Source organism: Dasypus novemcinctus, chromosome X, assembly GCF_030445035.2.
Source record: "Dasypus novemcinctus isolate mDasNov1 chromosome X, mDasNov1.1.hap2, whole genome shotgun sequence".
NCBI lineage: Eukaryota > Metazoa > Chordata > Mammalia > Cingulata > Dasypodidae > Dasypus > Dasypus novemcinctus.
The window spans coordinates 146962503-146968741 of NC_080704.1; the positions used below are offsets into that span (position 1 = coordinate 146962503).

The following is a 6239-nucleotide window of genomic DNA, read 5'->3' on the forward strand; positions in this document are numbered from 1 at the left end:
AGTCAATCAAGGCCCAACTTGGCTCTGTTCCTCAACTAGATGCTGCTGCCCCAATTCAGCCACGTCATCAATGAGCCCTTGCATTTGAGTGTGCGAGCACCTGGTGTGGGTCCCACAAAGTGAGGGCCAGAGAGCATTGCTGGCTCAGGACAATACCTTTGCCCCATGTCCCACATTCCCAGCACTGCTAGCAACCCAACTGTGTGCCAAGTGCAGGGAGTCCTCAGCTGTGCATCTGGACAGAAGGCCAGGTACCAGTGCAGTGAGCTGCTCTGCAAGCCCATCAGGACAGAGTTGAGAACATGACTGGATCAGAGTTTTTCTGCTGACTCCCTCAGCTTCTTGGCCACTGATAGTACATCACCACACTCTACCCATTCTTGGTAAGTGCTTTCCCCTCCCTCTTCCTATGATCTTTTGTGCCCCTTGTTTTTCCTTACCTGCCCACTCCCCAATCCTTGTCCTCAGCCACTACTGGCCTCAGGGATTAGTTGACCCTTTCACATCAATAGGGAGGCTCACTGGATCATAACAATATGGCTGGCCACCAGGGCATGATTCACTGTTGGATGCTGTTGGGAAGAAGAGAGGAGAGAAGAGTGAAGGAAAGGGAAAGGAAAGGAGGGGTAGACTTGGCCTCTGTTTTGACTGATAGATCATCACCTCAGTGCAGGAAGCAGGAAGGAAACCCATGAGATATTCTGTGCCCAGCCCAATGCTAACCTCTGCATCCTATACTTTATGTAGTCTAAGAAGGGAGAAGAGCAGTGAGGGTCATAGCAGGGGAAGTGGGACTAGAGCTGGGCATTGAAGGAGAGAAAGGACTGCAATTGGGTGGGCAGGCACCCAGATGTCTGAGAGCTGGTGTCAGGGACAAGAAAGTGGTAAGGAGTGAAGGAGATGTCAGTTAGGCCCAGGCAAGAGGTGGATCACTCAAAGTGGAAGCCGGGCATGGGGGAGAAGAAAGGCACAGAGAAGCCTCAACTTTGCGAGATGGTTGCAGAAGTCATGACAGGATCCCTTTCTTACCAACTCTCTTATATTCTCTTTCACTGCCTTATTTTCAATGCCATCCCCCTCCCCACTCTCCCTTCTTTGGATCTCTTCATTATGGTCTCCTTCCTACCTTCTGAGTCTCAATTATTTTATCTGCAAAATAAGGGTGCTCATACTGGAAGCAGATGATATCTTCTCTCCTGCTTTCCATTTCAGTTCTGAGATCTGATTTAAAAAGATCAGCTTCCTTTGGGCTTCTCTCCCAAACCTTGGCCTTGCCAGTTCCTGCTGATGTTTGTTCCTGGAAGAGAGGCATGGGGGTCCATGCCTTGGGTTCCCTCCTCCTGTTTGCTGGGGTTGGGGACAGGCTTGTTTCACTTTCCTCCCAGGCTATAGAAGAGCGGGGATGCAAAGTCTAGAAGTAACTTTTCTTCCAGAGTCCAATGGCTTCCTCTTGGCACCACAGTCCCTTTAAGATGAGAGGGAAGCTAGAAGAGAAGATCTTTGATGTTGTTCATTTGAGAAATCCCTCAGGTGGGACCAAGGCCGGAAATGTCAGGATGAAGGGCTCTGTAGTTGTCCGGGGCTCTGCCTGGACTTTGTTTTCTGATGGTAAACATTCCCCAACATAAACACAGGCAGCATGGGGAATAACAACATTCCATTCCCAAACAAACAAAACAGGAACAGGACTGCTTTGCGTGGGTGATAGGTCTTGCCGCAATGATGCAGCTCAAGGGGCCTTCACTGTGGAATTTCCTGCTTGAACATGATGGATTTTCTATTATTCTCTAATGAACACCCGCTTGAGGCATAGTGCATGGTCAGTATGGATCAACAAGGTCCCTGGGAAATGGACAGTATTGTCTCAACTGGGCCTGGATTCAGAAGGCTTGCTTCCTTTTTTGAGTCAAGTCTGGGGTGAGTGCTGTTACTGCGCCCTTCAGACAGCCATAGTTCCGTTGCCCAGGTGTCTAAAGACTTAGCTTGAAGTCACCTTCCTTTCCTACCTGATTTTGGAACATTCCCCCTCGTGCATCAAACACTCCAGCCGTAACAGATTCATCTTTGCTTTCCATGGGGATGTCATGACTCTCTGCTTATACTATTGCATCCCTGATTTTCTGCTTATTTTATTCCTATTGCTTGAACCAACCTGCCCCAATCCCCATTTCTGTCCACCCAAGGGGCAGTATAGAATCAAACTCAGGCAGAGTTACAAGTTCAGACTCTGCCTGAGTTTGATTCTGTACTCCATCACTTACCATCTGTCTGGCTTTGGCCAGGTCATTTAATCTCTCTGTGCCTATTTCCATCTCCCTTAAATGGGGAGTGATAATTGTACCTTCCTCATAGGATTGTGGTAAGCCCTAAATGGGTTAATATTTGCAATGCACTTAGAAGAGTATCTGGTACACAGTATGCACCATATAAAGTGTTAGGAATTAAAATCCAAACCCTACCTACTTTCCAAGGTTCAGCTCAAATGCCACCTCCTCCATGAGTCTTTCTGATCCACCCAGGTGAAAATGTGAAAATGTTCTCTCAGTGCTCTAACTTCCCATCTCTAAATTCCCATAGGTGTTTTGTTTTTGAAGCTGGATCACTCCTTGGGAACTAACTACTTGGTGCCATAGCAATGTATGCACAAGTATTAGCCACCTGAGGGCTGAGACTCCTCCCACCATAACTTCCACAGGGTCTGGCATCTGGTAGGTGCTCAATAGATCCTTGGTGAATGATTGAATGGAGTTGAATAGTAAAGGCCAGCAGCAACTTTGGGTTGTTATTCATAAATTAAGTATTTGGTCTTTTAATGTATATCTTTTAGTTTGTTTAAGCACTCAGAGTTTTCTAATGTTTTCAATTAACTCTGGCCAAAACTTTACATCCAAACTATTTTGCAAGTCTAAGAGCGATCTCAGACCCTAAAAATGAATAATTTTACAACTGGTTTAAACAAGTTACAAAAGGCACAAACAAGTTCTCAATTTTCAACAGGATGAGAATGGAAGGAACTATAATTATGTATTGGAAAAAGTTTTAAATAATTAAAAATGTTACTCAGTAATTCCTGAGAATGGCACCAATATAAGAAAAGCATCCCCAAAGAGCATTAAAATTTCTATTAGTTATCCATAATTAACAATGGGTAAATTTGGGGACAGAATATTTAAGAATGCATTTTTTTGAAGATTTATTTTTATTTATTTCTCTCCCCTTCCCCCCCTCCCAATTGTCTATTCTCTGTGTTCATTTGCTGCGTGTTCTTGTTTTTGTCCGCTTCTGTTGTTGTCAGCAGCACGGGAATCTGTGTTTCTTTTTGTTGTGTCATCTTGTCATGTCAGCTCTCCGTGTGTGCGGGGACATTCCTGGGTAGGCTGCACTTTCTTTCGCACTGGGCGGCTCTCCTTGTGGGGCACACTCCTTGTGCGTGGGGCTCCCCTATGTGGGGGACACCCCTGCGTGACAGGGCACACCACTGCATGGCAGGGCACTCCTTGCACGCATCAGCACTGAGCGTGGGCCAGCTACACACGGGTCAAGGAGGCCCGGGGTTTGAACCGCAGACCTCCCATGTGGTAGATGGATGCCCTATCCACTGGGCCAAGTCTGCTTCCCAAGAATGCATTTTAAATAATGTTATTAATGCTTTGAGAGTAAATAAAATATAAATAGTGGAGAACATTATTCAAGAATGAATGATTAAACATATTTAGAAAAGAGACAATAGAAACTTGGTAACTACTATTTATTTTAGTAAAAGATTAACTACTATTTAGAACTGAGTATATAATATAGCCAAGGCCCATGATAACTTCAAAGTATGGTTTTATTAATGCACTTTAGGACAAGTGCCATTTGTATGCCACCTTTTTCTGGAAGAAATATTGTTAATTATAAATAATCACAGGAAATTTTTCATTAGACAGGCACAGTATGGAGGGTGAGGTATTGTTTCATTTGTCATACTGCAAATACAAACTCACATCTTGAGTTTACAAACAGCACTGAGTGACAATATTTCCTTCTCAAATTTTCTTTAAGGCAGGTATTTTTAGCACTGTATGTGTTACTAACAAAGTGCAGTGTAGTTTTAGCAAACTTAACTGATTTCGTTTCTCAAGAACAATAACACATGCAGTCAGGAACAGGCAACAAAATCTCTTTTCTAGTCCCTCTACCTGGCCACCACTTTAAAAACACAAATTCTTCATATATATATATATATATATATATATATATATATACATACACACACACACACACATGCACGCACATTACTGTAGCAAAGACACATTTTAATAGACTTCACAGCTCATTTAAAACTTCATGTTACAGTCATTCATATGAAAGATTTCTAATAAGGAATGTTCATTTAGAAAGAATTCCTCAGTGTTCTAGATCAGAAATACAGAAGTCCTTCTTTAGTGCAATGTCAGACATTTTACCTCTGTTCATTCAAGTTTTTCTTTCAGGGGTCTTCTAATTTTACTTTTGGATCATCATTTTTGTATGTTTCATTTATTTCCTTTAATATGTTCTCAGGTAAGGAAGGTTGATATCTGTATAAATAACCATATGGGTGAAGATGGTGAATGAGGTATTCTAACTCTTACATAGTTAGAGGGTCAATGTAATGAAAAGAAATGGCAAGATCAGAACAGAATCCAGGACCCTTTACAAGAGGATACTGTTATAATTCCAGTACCAAAAGGTTTTGAGTAGATAACCTTTGAGTAAATGGTGTTCGATTACAAAGGGATGAAAAGTTTCTTTTCCAGTGGCATCTCTGGAATCTCCTGCCTCTACATTTATAATTTCCATGCATCTCCACAGTGCTAAGTCTTCAGTGGAGGAACTGTGTGTATGTTTGTCCATTTTAAATGCATCAACAAATCTCTTCAAGGCTTCCTTGCTCAATATATATCCTGCTCCTCCTCTCATGTAGTCCAGCTTTACATAGGGCTTAAATCTTCTCTCAAAGTAAATGGGCTTTTCAGGATCATGTTTTGAAAGAAGCCATCTCAAATTGTCTAGTATGACACATATCTTCATCTGCTTTCATAAACAGATTCTAAATAATGGTCATGAACACACTGAAAAACTTTCATTGTTTTCCAGTATAGTTGGTTTCTGCCTTCTTTGGTTTTTAATCCCACAGTAGGGAAGTCTTTATTTTCTTCTGAATTTATAAACAAACCTTTGTTACAATGTTGGGCCCATGTAGCTTTGATGTGTTTGGCCTTCTTCTCTAGATTTTGAGGTCCTGTCATAACGCAACAAAGAATTTTAACCTTCTGATAGAGTTTTTCAGCAACGTCTGTGTCCTCATCTTTACACTGGTTGGTGTCTGTCCTTCTCTATGATTCTGTCCATTATCATCTGAATGTCTAACATGAGGATCTTATGAAGACTATTAGGCTGGGTATCACTTTCTTCTTCCAACAAAATACTAAGTAACTGAGAACAGAAAACAAAATCCAATTGCTAATCCACAATCCACAGAGGAAGATTTAAAAATTCAGCCAAGATTTAGAGGTCATTTCTTGAAAGTGTATTTCTGATATCAAGGGAGGAGAAGGGGACAACACGGAGCCAGTGACCATCCCTCCTCTCAGTGGCCGCAGAAGTGACTCAGGGCCACTAGCCGGGGCAGCCTGCTGCAGCCCAGATAATTCCCTGGCAGCAGCAGTAGCAGAAACAGGCTCTGAGGACCTGCCTGCCTGCTTGCTCCACTCCTCCCAGTCGAGTGCCCAGGCTTGTACCCTTCCAATATACTTTTTTTTTTTAAAGATTTATTTAGTTTTTATTTCTCTCCCTTCTCCCACCCCCACCCCGGTTGTCTGCTCTCTGTGTCTATTTGCTGCGTGTTCTTCTTTGTCCCCTTCTGTTGTTGTCAGCAGCTCGGGAATCTGTGTTTCTTTTTGTTGTGTCATCTCATTGTGTCAGCTCTCTATGTGTGTGGTGCCATTCCTGGGCAGGATGCACTTTCTTTCACTCTGGGCAGCTCTCCTTATGGGGCACACTCCTTGCGTGTGGGGCTCCCCTACACTGGGGCACCCCTGCATGGCACTGCACTCCTTACCCGCATCAGTACTGAGCGTGGGCCACCTCCACATGGGTCAAGGAGGCCCAGGGTTTGAACCTTGAACCTCCCATGTGGTAGACGGACACCCTAATCACAGGGCCAAGTCCGCTTCCCCCAATATACCTTTAAATACTCTGTTCTATGATTTCTT

General features: G+C 43.2%; 1 pseudogene; it reads right to left on the minus strand.

Moving 5' to 3' along the window:
- Positions 1 to 4471: 4471 nt before the first annotated feature.
- LOC101438187 (glycoprotein-N-acetylgalactosamine 3-beta-galactosyltransferase 1 pseudogene) lies at positions 4472 to 5543 on the minus strand (annotated as a pseudogene).
- Between the last annotated feature and the right edge of the window lie 696 nt (positions 5544 to 6239).